This window comes from Rhinopithecus roxellana, chromosome 8 (genome assembly GCF_007565055.1).
Source record: "Rhinopithecus roxellana isolate Shanxi Qingling chromosome 8, ASM756505v1, whole genome shotgun sequence".
Taxonomy (NCBI): domain Eukaryota; kingdom Metazoa; phylum Chordata; class Mammalia; order Primates; family Cercopithecidae; genus Rhinopithecus; species Rhinopithecus roxellana.
In genome coordinates, this window is record NC_044556.1 from 140,546,743 (window position 1) to 140,565,165 (window position 18,423).

An 18,423-nucleotide genomic window follows, 5' to 3' on the forward strand; every position below is an offset into this window, starting at 1 on the left:
CATGCATTTTTGTTTTAGAAAAAGGAACCAGACTCCAAAGTGTAATTTTTTCATTAGTCAATATTATGGTAACAATATGCCAGTGTTCCTAGCTATCATAAATAGTGTATTTTGTCCATGCTGATAGATGAATAACTGCACAGAAGAACTGCATTTCACAGATATTGGTACTTACTGGATTTTTGAAAACATACGATAAATCATAGTTAAGCACATTCACCCTGTAGTGCTTCAGAATGCCAGAATTCATCTCTCCTATCTAGCTGTAACTTTGTATCCCTTGACAAATCTATTCCCATCTTCCACTCTCCGTGGTATTTCCCATACTTCTCACCCTCTAATACCCACAATTCTACTCTCTACCTCTCTACTTTCAGGAATTCCTCTTTTCTTTTCCTCCTACATGTGAGTGAAAGCATGTAGTATTTAGCTTTCTGTGCCTGACATCCTGCTTAACATGATCTCGAAGCTATTCCATGTTGGTGTGATATGATCCTACGGACTTTTAAAAAATAAATTACCTACTTACATTTCCGATACACATTTCCAATATATTTCAAGGTCACAGACCTTTGGGGTCTTACATTTATGGGTACCCCTTAGGCACTCTATCTTGGACAAAATTTGAGCTTTGTCATTTGTACTTTGAGCCCCATGAGAATAAAACAAAAGAAGCTCAAATCCATCTGACTCAGCAAATACTGTGGAGATCTCAGTGTCCCCTCTTTGCATGGTTTCTTTTCTATTCTGGTTTCAGAATATTCTTCCTATCAACTTATGAATACACAGAAGAATTCTTTCATTTTTAATCCATCATTTTAGTTATTTTTGTGGGAAATCTGTGTTACCTCTTGCTATTACTTTGGTACAAATGTAACTGTGGTTTTTGCCATTACTTTTAATGGCAAAAAAGTACCTTTACTTTTATTTTCCTTTTTTCTTAAATTCGTTGTATTGATTTACTCAAATGGCTATTTACTTTTTTAAATTATAACTTAATTTAATCTCATTGCACATCTGCCTCTCATTAATAATTTTCTCCCCTTTGCCAATACTAACAATTGAAATGTTTTACTCTGATATATCTACTATGAAAATTATATTTCACCAAAAATCTCTATTCCATAATGTGTCACCTGCCCATTAAGATGCTATCATCTTAATTTTTCATTCTTTCATTTTCCTATCTCTACTCTCCACCTACCCAGGGTACTTTTGGAATTTTTATATTTCTATTCTCCCCTCCTTTCAAAAGTGTTTCAAGAAAAGACTTTTGTATGTTTGTATATTTATTTATTTTTTCTGAGATTGTATAGTTCTAAACTAGGATATCAATGTTTTTTTGCATTATGTCACTTTTGTTATTATTTAAAACATAGTACATATATTCAGAATCTATGAGTTTACATGCAGATCTGAACTCTATGACTATATTTACCTACATTCAAACACACACACACACATACACACACTCACTCACAAACACTTCTATATATTGTATTGCATATTACATCCTAAATTAATTTTCTTGTATTTTCTTTCCTTTAATCTATGGTTATGAGGCAGATTTTCTGTTAATTTTCTATTTGTAACAATTCTCCATTAAATAATATATTACTCTTAACAGCAAATTATACTCAAATGTTCAAGAATCTTTTCTACCAGTTGTATTTCTTTAGAGGCTTATAGTGATTTTTTCTAAATGATACTGCTTTTTGTGGGATGTCTCAGTGTATGTGTTGCTATTTTTTTTCTTTATTTGCTCATTTGGACTCCAGTTCAACTGCAAGAATATTAGAATACTCCATTGGTAGCAACCCTGAGAGTATTGGAAGACTACTAGAGAAAACTATGCCACGCAGCTGTAGCTTAAATAGAACAGCAGTATCTTATTAGTTCTCAGATAAAAATCATGTCACATTCATTTATGTAAGCCTATTCCCCAGCAGCCCTAAGCACAACACAGACACTGAATAAACATTCTCCAAATATGCAAATAAATTGGACCTGCAGTACACTTACCCTTATATGGAGTACTAAATATTTTTTATTATTTCTAGCAATTACAGGATCAATTACTATTTATACATTTTGCTTTAATTTCTAATATTATTAATTCAAGTAAGAGCAATTAAATGTTTTCACTCATCTCATTAAAACAAAAAAGAATTAAGAGATGTTTCAAATGTAAAAAATAGCAACTGATTTTTCTTATAATAAGCATCAAGAAAAATAAAATGTGTTAAGCAAAAATAGTAATGTATTATGTAAAAATATGATAATTTTATAATTTCCAGCTTTCTTTTAGGTCATCATTTTCAATGGACAGTATTCCATTTGGTTTTCAAACTTTAACTTACACAAAAAGTGAACTTGTTTGAGAGTTTGAACTGAATTGTGTAAGCCATTTTGAGTTATGTGAAGGTGAGAGTACATTTTTCATGCACCTAGCTAAAGCAGGCCCCAACCTTTTCTACCGATGCAAGTCATAAAAGACTAATGCTATATATTTTATAGTCGACAGGATTATCAAATTTCTCATCAAAACCTCTAAATTTAAAAGGAAAAAATAATTTTTAAGATAACAAAATTTCCATTTATGAGTCCAAAAATTGCTAATAGAAGATCGTAGTTTAAAAGGAAAGAAAATATAATTAAGGTCAACTCAGACTTCTGCTTAAATTAGATAGAAAATGGATATAGGACAAATATCAAATTAGTGTAGCATTTCAGGGCAGAAATGTTATGAAGTTAATGCACTTTAAAATGTAAAAGTAATTTAACCTCAACCTTTTACAATCCACCTAGAGGGAAAAGCAGAAGCTAAAATAGAAATTCTATGCCAAACACATCCTCAAATGAGTTTTGATCACTTAAAGCTTGAGCTCCTCTTAAGCAGTATAATGGGTAAAATATCCATTATGAAGTGACATAAAATAAATTTAGAATTACATATCACATCACAAATTACTTCTTAAACCTAGCTAAGTTTTATTAAATTCCCTGAGCAAAAAGTGTTCAAATTTAAGATGGAGAGATAATATATTAAATGTTTAGAATGTTAAGGGGGAAAATATGATGTATTTTTTAAGCTGATATTTGTCAATGGCATGTCACATTTTTAAACTCATTTTTACTCCAGCTTACTGTGGTAGTGTTGGATCTCTATTCACTTCCTTTCCAGTTACTACCAACTTAATAAGCCTGTCCTTTATGTCATTACTCGAGTCAGTGATGAAATGGTTGAATAGGATGGGGTCAGGGGTATTGCATCAATCATTTATAGAGATTATTATATGTAAAAGGAAATAAGAGACTCTCCAAGAATTGAGCAGCTCTGAGGTATGGTTTAAGAAAGTATTGTAAGAATTTAGCTTGGAACAGTATGAAAGCTGCATTTGCATGATAATAAACAAAACCAGAAGTTATACAATGTGTAGTGCCCGAACTAGTTCCTATTAGGAATAGAAGGGAAGCAATGGAAACCAGAGAAATCTGCAAAACCCATTCACTGATTAGATACAGAGAATAAAAGGAAAAATGGCATACAAAGAGTTATTTGTAACCATTTATAATTTGATATAAATGTGATAAACTGAAGGAAACATTTTCAGTTACTGATTATGGTAGAAAATAACTTAGTTTTGGTCAGTTTAGAGTTGATGCTTCATAAAATATAAAATAGACAAAACATATGTTCTTCTTTGATGAAATTTCTTACATATCAATATATAAGAAGAGGTCCTCTGTTAGCTGACTTTTAGTGTAACTGTACATAGCCACCGTTAGTTTGCAACAGATATGTAACATGAATGCAAAATAAACCTGTGTGTTTTCAACCACACTGGAAATTTTTAAAATCATGACATAACTAGCCATTTCTTTCTAAGATACTACTAGCACGAATGTTAAAATTGCTATCACGATGCCGTCCCTATGTCATGCTAAACTGACAGTAAATTGTATTTAGGACATCCATTCCCTCATACCATACATCGTACCATATAATTTTTCTGTAAATCTAGAAATATTAAAATCAATAAAAGATGTATTTTGAAGATGGCCTTTCCTAGGATTTTCATCACTTTCCCAAGTGATGAAGTTAAAAATTTATATCATTTGTGGATAGGGGAATCAAACTTTCTTTTATCTCATTTAGTCATGAAAAATAAACCTTTGTTAAGCAGACAAAAGGGAAGTCAAGAACACCTAGACCTAATACTAGTACCAATAATTTTTGACAATAATCTTGGCAAAATTTTAAGTGATCACTCAAATAAAGAGAGTTGTCAATGTTTGGATTCCTGAATTCATTTCATTCCTTGACATATGGGAAGTAGAACCTTAGAATGTTCTACCAATCACTTTTCCAACCACTCTGCAGTGATTATGGGTGGAAATATACATATTCACCAAAAAACTTAGCCTGAATCTCAGGTTCAGTACATTTTCATAAATTTTAATACAGGGTTCTTGTATTGTAGTGTGGTTTTAATGAGGAATATGCCCTTAACTTGGCATAGTGGCTTGCACCAGTAATACCAACAATTTGGGAGGTCAAGATGGGAGGATCTCTTGAGGCCAGGAGTTCGAGACCAGTCTGGAAAACAGAGTGAGACCCCATCTCTAATAATAATAATAATAATAATAATAATAATAATAATAATATAATTTTAAAAAGTAAAACACCCTTAACTGGGTTCCCTTTTTAGCAATTGATTTCTTTTGGAAAAGGTAAAATAATTTTGAACTTTCTACTCTCTAACCAAGTTATTTTTCTGTGTTAGAGCTTATTCCTGAGTCCTATGTATTTGCTTGAACTTGTACTTATTGAGCATAATTTTTAAAAATAACTTTTATAAAGCACTTAATATGTGCTAGGTACTGTTCTAAGCACCTTAAAAATATTAACTCTCCATATTTTCCTGACAACCTTATGATGTAAGTGCTATTATTATCTTTCTTTTACAGATTATTAAACTGATACATAGAGATGACAGTTAATTGAGCAAAATCATACAATCAATACGTAGTGACATTGGGACACCAACCTAGGGCCATGTCGCTCCAGAATTAGAGCTCTTCATTTCTCTTGTCTTTGGCCTATTTCTGATATCATATGCCATGCTCAACCAAGGGGTTTGAACAAATTGTGTACAGAAATGGGAAATAAGGAGATACTTCTCTCAAACACTTAACTCTCTGCCTAGGAATGCAATAAAAGAAATTGAGGAAAAGCATGTATGTCTAATAATGACTGTGTAATATCTACTGACAGGTAGATAAATCAGTTTCAGAACAACATGGGAGGGGTATAATGCAAAGATATTTTTTCATTTCACTTAATATGATATTTAACAGTACTCTTTCATAACAACAACAACAACAACATAAAAAGAGATGGCTCATAAACCATGCTCATACATTTCAAAACCAACAAATAGTTTCTTTATTTACCAGAGATCTGATCAAATGCAGGCAAACTAATCCAGTTTTTCTCTTTATTCACACACTGATGATTAATAAAAAGATGATTTTTAAAACATTGAGTTCTTATTCATTCAATAGATGAGAGAACACAAGTCTCTCTACTGAAGGTTTGTCATAGTAACTGTAACACAGATTTAATAAAAAGTCACTTTGTATATAAAGATTTTTTTTTCCTTATAAGCACCTTTATTACTGGCAGCTGATATTTCACAAATTCACCAAAATGTATTTAACCAATACTTGTTGAGTGTCAGTGTGTACAATGCTGCTGTGTTCCATGCTGAGTGCTGTGAGCATTTCAAAATGAGAGAGATTCTGCCAATGAGTTTTACCTATTGGTTACACTGATGGGATTTCCTAGTTTAGCTGTGCTGTGATCTTGATGCTTTGGAGATCATGATGTAGAATATACAGAATTATTATGAAAATAGATAGCAACTGTGTGTTGTTAAAAATAAGGTATTTCCAAAAGAGAGTACTGAATTTTCTTTCTGCTTACTAAAAGAGCTGTTACTCCACTACACTGAAGGAGAAGAAATACGAGGATGTAGAAAGCTTAAGGCCTATTGGGGATTCCTGTGAAATTTTCAAAGGTGTTTCACCATTCATGCTAAAATTGTTACCACTTACCTAATTTTAGCAATCTGAAACACTGGGATTGCTTCAGTTTCTGATTGCCACAACATAATCGATTCTGCTCATGCTGAGTTAGGTTCATTTAATTTCAATTAGCATTTATTGAGCTCCTATCTTATACTGAGCTCTGATTGGAGAGATGAAACAATAAACTACTTCTGTAATAAAATAAGTGCTCATTAACATTATGATGCATAATAAAGCTTATGACTTTTAGCACTTAAAGATGCTAGTTTTTTATTATTATTATTAAACTTTAAGTTCTAGGGTACATGTGCACAACATGCAGGTTTGTTACTTAGGTATACATGCGCCATGTTGGTTTGCTACACCCATTAACTCATCATTTACATTAGGTATTGTAGAGGACTATGTGCTTGCAAACGAAGCAGGGCGTTCCCGGTAAGTCCTGCTCTTGCAAATGAAGCAGGGCATTCCTCCCCTGCAAACAGGGAGGACAAAGGAGCCAGTTGCCAATAGCAGACCCTGGGGGCTTGTTTATATGTAAACACCTTGGAAATCCAGAAAGTCAGGGAAAGGTCAGAAAAACAACAACTGTGTCTTGTGACTTGGTAACATTCCACAAACGACGGTATAAAATAAAGTGGAGCATGTCGTTCGGGGCGGCCGCCATGTTTGTCTTGTCTTGTGTTGTCTTGTGTGTTCATTCCTTTGTTCAGGAAACATGCAGACCCCAACAAGGTATTCCTCTTAATGCTATCCCTCCCCCATGCCCCCACTCCATGAGAGGCCCCAGTGTGTGATGTTCCCCACCCTGTGTCCAAGTGTTCTCATTGTTAAACTCCCACCTATAAGCGAGAACAAGTGGCGTTTGGTTTTCTGTCCTTGCGATACTTTGCTCAGAATGATAGTTTGCAGCTCTATCCATGTCCCTGCAAAGGACATGAACTCATATATTTTTACGGCTGCATAGTATTCCATTGTGTATATGTGCCACATTTTCTTAATCCAGTCTATCGTTGATGGACACTTGGGTTGGTTCCAAGTCTTTGCTATTGTGAATACTGCCACAATAAACATACGTGTGGGTATGTCTTTATAATAGCATGATTTATGACCCTTTGGGCATATACCCAGTAATGGGATCGCTGGGTCAAATGGTATTTCTCTTTCTAGATCCTTGAGGAATCCCCACACTGTCTTCCACAAAGGTTGAAATAGTTTACACTCCTATCAACAGTGTAAAAGCATTCCTGTTTCTGCACATTCTCTCCAGCACCTGTTATTTCCTGACTTTTTAATGATCTCCATTCTAACTGGTGTGAGATGGTATCTCATTGTGGTTTTGATTTGCATTTCTCTGATGACCAGTGATGATAAGCATTTTTCCATGTGTCTGTTGGCCGCATAAATGTCTTCTTTTGATAAGTGTCTGTTCGTATCCTTGTCCCACTTTTTGATGGGGGTTTTTTTTTTTTTTTTTCTTGTAAATTTGTTTAAGTTCTTTGTAGATTCTGGACATTAGCCCTTTGTCAGATGGGTATATTGCAAAAATTTTCTCCCATTCTGTAGGTTGCCTGTTCACTCTGATGGTAGTTTCTTTTGCTGTGCAGAAGCTCTCTGGTTTAACTAGATCCCATTGGTCAATTTTGGCTTTTGTTGCCATTGCTTTTGGTGCTTTAGTAATGAAGTCCTTGCCAATGCGTATGTCCTGAATGATATTGCCTAGGTTTTCTTCTAGGGTTTTTATGGTTTTAGGTCTAACATTTAAGTCTCTAATCCATCTTGAGTTAATTTTGGTATAAGGCATAAGGAAAGGATCCAGTTTCAGCTTTCTACATATGGCTAGCCAGCTTTCCCAGCACCATTTATTAAATAGGGAATCCTTTCCCCATTTCTTGTTTTTGTCAGGTTTGTCAAAGATCAGATGGCTGTAGATGTGTGGTGTTATTTCTGAGGCATCTGTTCTGTTCCATTGGTCTATATATCTGTTTTGGTACCAGTACCATGCTGTTTTGGTTACTGTAGCCTTGCAATATAGTTTGAAGTCAGGCAGCGTGATTCCTCCAGCTTTGTTCTTTTTGTGTAGGATTGTCTTGGCAATGCAGGCTCTCTTTTGGTTCCATGTGAACTTTAAAGCAGATTTTTCCAATTCTGTGAAGAAAGTCATTGGTAGCTTGATGGGGATGGCATTGAATCTACAAATTACCTTGGGCAGTATGGCCATTTTCATGATATTGATTCTTCCTATGCATGAGCATGGGATGTTCTTCCACTGGTTTGTGTCGTCTTTTATTTCGTTGAGCAGTGGTTTGTAGTTCTCCTTGAAGAGATCCTTCACATTCCTTGTAAGTTGGATTCCTAGGTATTTTATTCTCTTTGTAGCAATTGTGAATAGGAGTCCACTCATGATTTGCCTCTCTGTTATTGGTGTGTAGGAATACTTGTGGTTTTTGCACATTCATTTTGTATCCTGAGACTTTGCTGAAGTTGCTTATCAGATTAAGGAGATTTTCAGCTGAGATGACTGGGTTTTCTAAATATACAATCATGTTATCTGCAAACAGGGATAATGTGACGTCCTATTTTCCTAATTGAATACCATTTATTTATTTCTCTTGCTTGGCTGCCATGGCCAGAACTTTCAACACTATGTTGAATAGCAGCAGTGAGAGAGGGCATCTCTGTCTTGTGCCGGTTTTCAAAAGGAATGCTTCCAGTTCTAGACCATTCAATATGATATTGGCTGTGAGTGTGTTATAAATAACTTATTATTTTGAGATATGTTCAATCAGTGCCTAGTTTATTGAGAGTTTTTAGCATGAAGGGCTGCTGAATTTTGTCTAAGGCCTTTCTGCATCTATTGAGATAATCATGTGATTCTTTTTGTTGGTTCTGTTTATGTGATGGATTACATTTATTGATTTGTGTATGTTGAAGTAGCCTTGCATCCCAGGGATGAAGCTGACTTGATTGTGGTGGATAAGCTTTTTGACGTGCTACTGGATTCGATTTGCCAGTATTTTATTGAGGATTTTCACATAGACGTTCATCAGGGATGCTGGTCTACAATTCTCTTTTTTTGTTGTGTCTCTGCCAGGCTTTGGTATCAGGATGATGCTGGCCTCATAAAATGAGTTAGGGAGGATTCCCTCTTTTTCTATTGATTGGAATAGTTTCAGAAGGAATGGTACCAGTTCCTCCATGTACCCCTGGTAGAATTTGGCTGTGAATCTGTGTGGTCCTGGACATTTTTTGGTTGGTAGGCTATTAATTATTGCCTCGATTTCAGAGCCTTGTTATTGTTCTATTCAGGGCTTCAACTTCTTCCTGGTTTAGTCTTGGGAGGGTGCATGTGTCCAGGAATTTATCCATTCCTTGTAGATTGTCTAGTGTATTTGTGTAGAGGTGTTTATGGTATTCTCAGATGGTAGTTTGTGTTTCTGTGGGATAGATGGTATCCCTTTTATCATTTCTTTTTTATTTCATCTATTTGGATTATTCTCTCTTTTCTTCTTTATTAGTCTTGCTAGTGGTCTTTCAACTTTGTTGATCTTTTCAAAAAACCAGCTTGTAGATTCATTGATTTTTTGAAGGGTATTTTTGTGTCTCTATCTCCTTCAGTTCTGCTCTGATCTTAGTTACTTCTTGCCTTCTGCTAGCTTTTGAATGTGGCTGTTCTTGCTTCTCTAGTTCTTTTGATTGTGATGTTAGGGTGTTGATTTTAGATCTTTCCTGCTTTCTCTTGTGGGCATTCAGTGCTATATATTTCTCACTACTCACTGCTTTAAATGTGTCCCAGAGATTCTGGTACATTGTGTCTTTGTTCTCATTGTTTCAAAGAACATCTTTATTTCTGCCTTAATTTCATTATTTACCAAGTAGTCATTAAGGAGCAGGTTGTTCAGTTTCCATGTAGTTGTGTGGTTTTGAGTGAGTTTCTTAATCCTGAGTTCTAATTTGATTACACTGTAGTCTGAGAGACACTTTGTTGTGATTTCTGTTATTTTACATTTGCTGAGGAGTGCTTTACTTTCAACTATGTGGTCAATTTTGGAATAAGTGTGATGTGATGCTGAGAAGAATGTATATTCTGTTGATTTGGGGTGGAGAGTTCTGTAGACGTCTCTTGATTCTGCTTGGTGTAGAGCTGAGTTCAAGTCCCGGATATCTTTGTTAACCTTTTGTCTCGTTGATCTGTCTGATATTGACAGTGGAGTGTTAAAGTCTCCCATTATTATTGTGTGGGGATCTAAATCTCTTTGTAAGTCTCTAAAGACTTGCTTTATGAATCTGGATGCTCCTGTATTGGGTGCATATATATTTAGGATAGTCAGTTCTTCTTGTTGAATTGATCCCTTTACCATTATGTAATGCCATTCTTTGTCTCTTTTGATATTTGTTGGTTTAAAGTCTCTTTTATCAGAGACTAGGATTGCAACCCCTGCTTTTTGTTTTTTTTTCTTTCCATTTGCGTGGTAGACCTTCTTCCATCCCTTTATTTTGAACCTATGTGTGTCTCTGCATGTGAGATGGGTCTCCTGAATACAGCACATTGATGGGTCTTGACTCTTTATCCAATTTGCCAGTCTGTGTCTTTTAATTGGGGCATTTAACCTATTTACATTTAAGGTTAATATTGTTAAGTGTGAATTTGATTCTTTCATTATGATGTTAGCTGGTTATTTTACCCATTAGTTGATGCAGTTTCTTCCTAGTGTTGATGATCTTTATAACTTGGCATGTTTTTGCAGCAGCTGCTACCAGTTGTTCCTTTCCACGTGCAGTGCTTCCTTCAGGTGCTCTCGTAAGGCAGGCCCAGTGGTGACAAAATCTCTCACCATTTGCTTGTCTGTAAATGATTTTATTTCTCCTTCACTTACGAAGTTTAGTTTGAACTGTATATTAAATTTTGGGTTGAAAATTCTTTTCTTTAAGAATGTTGAATATTGGCTCTCACTATCTTCTGGCTTGTAGAGTTTCTGCAGAGAGATCTGCTGTTAGTCTGATGGGCTTCCTTTTGTGGGTAACCCAATCTTTCTCTCTGGTTGCCTTTAATATGTTTTCCTTCATTTCAACCTTGGTGAATCTGACAATTATGTGTCTTGGGGTTGTTCTTCTTGAGGAGTATCTTTGTGGTGTTCTCTGTATTTCCTGAATTTGAATGTTGGCCTGCCTTGCTATGTTGGGGAAGTTCTCCTGGGTAATATCCTGAAGAGTGTTTTCCAACTTGGTTCCATTGTCCCTGTCACTTTCAAGTATACCAATCAAACGCAGATTTGGCCTTGTCACATAGTCTCGTATTTCTTGGAGGCTTTGTTCATTTCTTTTAACTCTTTTTTCTCGAAACTTCTCTTCTTGCTTTATTTCATTAAATTGATCTTCAATCACTGACACCCTTTCTTCCACTTGATCTAATTAGCTAAGCTTGTGCATGCATCACGTAGTTCTCGTGCCATGGTTTTCAGCTCCATCAGGTCATTTAAAGTCTTCTCTACACTGTTTATTCTAGTTAGCCATTCATCTAATCTTTTTTCAAGGTTTTTAACTTCCTTGTCATGGGTTCGAACATCCTCCTTTAGCTCGGATAAGTTTGTTATTACCAACCTTCTGAAGCCTACTTTTGTCCGCTTGTCAAAGTCATTCTCCGTCAGGCTTTGTTCCGTTTCTGCAAAGAGCTGTGATCCTTTGGAGAAGAAGAGGTGCTCTGGTTTTTAGAATTTTCAGCTTTTCTGCTCTGGTTTCTCCCCATCTTTGTGGTTTTATCTACCTTTGGTCTTTGATGATGGTAAGCTAGAAATGGTGTTTTTGTGTGGATGTCCTTTTTGTTGATGTTGATGTTATTCCTTTCTGTTTGTTAGTTTTCCTTCTAACAGTCAGGTCCCTCAGTTGCAGGTCTGCTGGGGCTTGCTAGAGGTCCATTGCATACCCTGTTTGCCTGGGTATCACCAGAGAAGGCTGCAGAACAACAAATATTGCTGCCTGATCTTTCCTCTGGAAGCTTCATCCCAGAGGGGCACTTGCCTGTATGAGGTGTCAGTTGGCCCCTACTGGGAGGTGTCTCCCAGTTAGATTACACGGGGGTCAGAGACACACTTGAGGAGGCAATCTGTCTGTTCTCCAAGCTCAAATATCATGCTGGGAGAACCACTGCTCTCTTCAGAGCTATCAGACAGGGACGTTTAACTCTGGAGAAGTTTCTGCTGCCTTTTGTTCTTCTATGTACTGCCCCCAGAGGTGGATCCCACAGAGGCAGCAGGGCTTGCTGAGCTGTGGTGGACTCTACCAAGATTGAGCTTCCCAGACTTCTTTGTTTACCTACTCAAGCCTCAGCAATGGTGGATGCCCCTCCTTCTGTCAGTCTGCTGTGCTAGCAGTGAGTAAGGCTCCCTGGGCGTGGGTCCCACCAAGCCAGGCACGGGGTATAATCTCTTGTTGTGCCATTTGTAAGACCACGCCCAGAAAACAGGACACTCCCACCCAAATACTGAGCTAGTTATTGCTTTAAGAGCTTTTCAAATATTAGCTAACGTGAAAAATAGAGAAAATTCAATGAAACTAAAAGCTCTTTCTTCGAAAAGATCAACAAAATTGAAAAGGAAATGTTAACTTAGATTGATCATGATAAAAAGAGAAAACTCATGTAACTTAAAATAAGGACACTAGAAATAACTAAGAATCAAGAATAAATAAGAGATATTACTAGTGACCTTACAGAAACACTAAGAATATTAAATAAATAGTATGAACAATTCCATGCCAACAAATTGTATAATTTCAATGAAATGGAAACATTTCTAGAAAGACAGAGACTTTCTTAACTGATGACCTCGATTTCCTTTATGACATAGAATATGAAGGTCATTGCTCAGATTTAGAAGGGCCAAGCTTGGATAGAGTTGGTGAGGAGAGTGATAGATGTTTGGAGGAACCATGTAGCTGTAAGATAACACTGAACAAGGGCTAGCCATGATGGTTCAAGCCTGTAATCTCAGCACTTTGGGAGGCCAAGGTTGGAGGATCTCTTGAGCCCTTTAAGTTCTTGACACCAAACTCAAGAAGAAAAACACGATATGAATAAACCTATAACAGGTGAAGAAATTGAACTAATAACCAAAATCTGCCTACAAAGAAAAGCTCACATCTAGTTGGCTTCACTGTTAAATTTAACCAAAAATTCAAGGAAGAATTAATACCAATTCTTCACAAACTCTTCCACAAAATAGAAGTGGAAGGAATATTTCCCATTTCCTTTTATGAGGCCAGTATTACCCCCTACCAAAACCAGCCAGATGTATCTCAGGAAAATATAATCCAATATCCACTTTGAATATAGGCATAACAATCCTCAGCAAAATACTAGCAAACTGGATCTAGTCACATATAAAATAAATATACACATTGACCAGATGGGATTTAGCCCAAAGAATGCAAAGTTTATGCAATATCCTAAAATCTATTAATACAATAAATCATGTAAATAGAATTAAAAAATAAAAATTACATGCTTAATAGATACAAAAAAAGCATTTGACAAAATCAACACACTTTCATGTAAAAAACACTCACCAAGCTATGAACTGAAAATAATTTCCTCCATATAGTAAAGAGCATGGATGAAAAACTCATCCTACCTAATAGTGATAGAAGGAATACTTTCTTCCTAAGAGCAGGACAAAGGAAGAGTTTCTACTCTCACCACCAGGACAATTAGACAATAAATAAATAAATAAATAAACAAACAAACAAACAAATAAAGTGCAATACAGACTGGACAGAGAGGTACAATTATCTCTGTTTACAGATAACATTATCTAATAGAAAGTCTCAAAGAAGGTCAGGCACAGTGGCTCATGCCTGCAATCCCAGCACTTTGGGAGCCTGAGGCAGGTGGAACCCTTGAGGTCAGGAGTTCGAGACCAGCCTGACCAATATGGTGAAACCCCATCTCTATTTACAACACAAAAATTAGTCAGGCGTGGTGGCAGGCACCTGTAGTCCCAGCTACTTGGGAGGCTGAGACAGGAGAATTGCTTGAGCTGGGAAGCAAAGGTTGCAATGAGTTGAGATCGTGCCACTGCACACCAGATCAAAAAAAAAAAAAAAAAAAAAAAAGTAATAACTAAAAAAAAAAAAAAAACAAAAAAAAGGAAAAAAGAAAAGAAAGAAAGAAAGAAAAGAAAAGAAAAAGAGACTGGGTACCAGTATGGGAGAGGTGGTAGAGGGAGATCAGGAGAAGATATTAGGTCAATGAGTGCAAAGTTGCAGTTATATAGGATGAATAAATGTTGAGATCCAATGTATGACATGAAGATTATAGCTAAAAATATTGTATGGCCTAGTGGAAATTTGCAAAGAGAATAAATTCTAGCTGCCCTCAGCACAAAGAAAAAAGAGTGTGCAAGATGAAAAGATGTTTGGTATGGTAATTTGCTTGGCTGTAGTAACCATTTCACTATGTTTAAGTACATTAAAACACTATGTTGTATACCTTAAATATACACAATCAAAAAGAGTACCAAATATGGATCTTTCCTATAAATGCAAAATATAAAATGTGCCATTATTATCAATGGTTCACATGCATATTTTCTTGGGTATTCTAAAAGTAAGTTTTAATTATGTGTGTGTGTGTGTGTGTGTGTATATATATATATATATATATATGTATATATATTTATTTATATATGAGCAAAATTAAAAATAAATATATTATCATTTTACTGATTTTACCCCCAAATAACAAATAATTTACTTATCAAAACTACTTCTTGGAAAAGTATTGTTGGGTTTAATTTTATAAATAGCTTTAAAAAAATTAATGTATTTTATAATTTCAGAAGTGTAAATTTCGAGTTAGCTATAGTGCCTCTTTTCAATATCACCTGCAACACTCTTAAGTTAACTATGCAACACTAAAAAAATCATTTCAAGATGGTTTTTTTAAGCTGAAATGTTGACCTTCAAGCTAATTGTAATATATTGTTTCTGCTTATTCCTAGGTTTGCTGCTCAAAACTTTCCAACCACTATAATATTGAAAGTTATCTGATTGTTTTTTCTATATTTGCAGAATACAAGAAATACAGGAACATATCAGTAATTATTTTCATAAAATAATTACTTAAAAATATTTTAGTAGTGTCTTATTATAAAAACTTAATTTTACTCAGTGCATTATTTCTAAAAATTAAAATAAAATTCTCTTTGAAAATATATATGACATAATACATCAGGTGACAGATTAAATATCCTTTAAAAGTATATAATGTATTGTGTTTTTCTCATCACCATAAATTATATAGCATTAAAATTTATTAGACTATTTAAAAATAAAAATATGTTAGTATATTTTTTGAATAACTTAAGTCAATTGAATTGGATCTTCAGAAAATAATGACCAACTCTAGACACTACATTTCACATTTTATTGGACTACAAATAATATTGTGAAATAATATTTGATATAAATGGTATTAATTGTAAGAGTATGGCAATTAATTAAACTATGGGTGTTTGTGTCAGTTTATTTACAGATTAACAAATTATAGTCTATATTTATATTCATAATTATAAAAGACAAAAAATTGCTTTATTCTACTTTCTAGAAACTGGCTCATAGTTAAATTGTTTAACTCTTGTGATTTGTAAGAATTAGCATGATAAAAGCTGGCATGATTTTGCAGATCTAATTATATTTTTGCTGTTACCTGATAACAACTCTATTTACTTTATTTTTTAGCAATTTTCTGTCTCATAAATTCTGTAAATCACAGAACAACTTCATTCAACATTTGCTCTAGAAATTAAATACCTACTATACATCACTTGAAACACAACTTACATTACCAAATCAAAGAAACTGTGAATCTTGTTATCCTTAGTTTGACAATTTAAAGCACACAAGCAATGCACGGAACCTTTAGGGATTTAGTAAAGGAATTGAGATCTTGGTTTCAGAGACTACAAGAGTACTTTACATCAAATTGTTTATTCAATAAGAAAAGATTTCAGTAGTTGAATACCCTTGGATCCAGCCTACCAAAATCCCTTCACCTATCTACTCAGTTCTTTATACTTACTTCTAAGCACTTGCAATCTTAGTCAAACTTGTAAATGAAGAGAGACACCTTTTACCTGTGCAGGGACACATTTGATAAGTAATAAAAATAAAAGATAATCTCCACACAAAACGGCACAGACACAACAGTGTTCATGTAACTCAGAAGGGTCGACTTCCTGCAGTGCACATGGTCATGGGTTTCTGGCTCCAGTCTTGCTTGAACACAGCACACAAGCACAATGCCTTTCCCTGGAACCTTCATAATAACCCTGACTGCTAACCCTGGCATGCAAAATCATCAGCTACTTAAAATTACAGCTGCCTCAGAAGAAAATTTCCCTTAGGTCTAAATTAAATCCTGAAAGGTGTAATTGTTCTCCTTTCTTTCCCATTCCCCACTACCTCACCACCTCACGCTTGCACTCTCTATGAATTTCTATGCCTGTATTCTTGGCTATGCTGTCACCAGGTGGTGCTTATCTCATTTCCTTTTTTTCTTAGTTACAGCACAAGATGGGTACTTCTGTTCACAGTGATAATAGACCTTGTATCATTCCCACTGTTTGCTGTTTCCTCCACCTAATGTAAAGCCCCCTTTCCTCCCATTTCCAGCCACTCTACACATACTTTAAATCATTTTTATTATGTGCACAGAAACTTCTTTCCATGGTTAATGAACAATAGGCATTCCCTGTGGCCCTGTCCAGGTGAGTCTGTTGACTCTCAAATTCCAGATTACTCTTTCTTTCTCCTGAGAACTTTCTGTAAGTGTCACTTCTTTGGGACTCGTTTCCACCACACAGCTAGGTTATAGACTTAAGGAAGCATCATTATTCCCATTTGCATTAACAGAGTCTAAATGCAATGCCTGTATACAATAGTATGCCTCAATAAAACATATGTTTTTTTGTGCGATATACTTTTCCTGTGGGAGAAGAGAAGTATATGCAAATAACCATTGTTTTGACATGTAATGTGTCTGTATATTTCTTACTTAGAGTATAAAAACTGTTGTATAATTTCACAGTCACACTTAGTGCTGAACAGTAACAACAAAAATCAATAGCCATATAATAAAATTGTTTACAACAATGATTTCTTCTGTTAGAAAATAGTTTGATCAAAGTTTCTGTTTATATCCTTGAAACTGATTTCTGGAAAAGTCTAGTTTTCCTCAGCAACCTCAAGCTAAGTTTTTTAACATCTTCCAAAATTTTTAAATTAACTGAAACATCTGCATTCATACTTGCTACATTTTTATCTATACAGCATAAATACTATTTATATACTTGTTACTCAATATAACATTAGTCCTGGAGTCAGAAGCCAACTAACTATATTGCATGATTTATATCTACTGAAGTTTCCCAACACCATCTACTAGCAATATTAGGATTTTGCTGTATTGTTTGTGTAACCCTTAAGCTAAGGTATTTCCACATCACCTTTTATTTTCTCCAGTACATCCTGAACAAAAAAATATACTTGGAGCAATCTTCCGAGCATTCTTAACCCATTTATGGGTTTAAGTTGAAGTAGTAACTTTTCAACTAATTGACACAAAAATGAACACACATTAATTTTAGTTTCATAAAGTAATAGAATGTTACATTTAATCATTCCTTTTTGTATTAACTATGAAAGGTTAGATTTGAAACACTCTGAAATAATCTCTCTATATTATTTTGTTATGGCTAACTTAGGCTAGGATCATACTGTTCTGACTCTGTTAATTTTACAATGGCCATTTGACAAATGGAATTACATTGAGCTACTTTGCCAGAGAATATGTCTAAAACGTATTGTTTAGGGACAACAATTTCTCCTCTCTGTTTCTCAATCTCTTTTTCTCATTCATTTTATTTTTTCTTTTGAAAATCAGAACTAAATTATTCTCCTTTTTTCTCAGTTTTGATAAAGTCAACCTTAGTGTATTCAAAGTCAAATGCCTTTAGTGAACACATAATATTAATCCACCAATTCTAGATTATGGTATATTTTGCCTCCTAGAAACCCATACAACCGTGCATCTGTACATCTTAATATATCTTAAAAACATTGAGGGGTCATTTTCCATGAAGCAGGACTTCCTAAAAATATTTTGTGCCATGGACGACTTTAAGCCCAATAAAGCCTCTCTTCTCAGATTAGTATTTTTAGATGGGTAAAATGAATTAAGGAGAATTATAAAATAAATTGATGTTATTAAAACAAATTTGTATCCATGTATAGGGAGCCTGTGTACCCCAAGATAAATTCATAGAATTCAAATAT

The 18,423-nt window shown here is 34.8% G+C and overlaps 1 protein-coding gene across 2 annotated transcripts in view; it reads right to left on the minus strand.

The window, feature by feature from the left end:
- BRINP3 (BMP/retinoic acid inducible neural specific 3) overlaps positions 1-18,423 on the minus strand; it is a 404,576-nt gene that overhangs the window by 166,238 nt on the left and 219,915 nt on the right. The window lies entirely within an intron of this gene.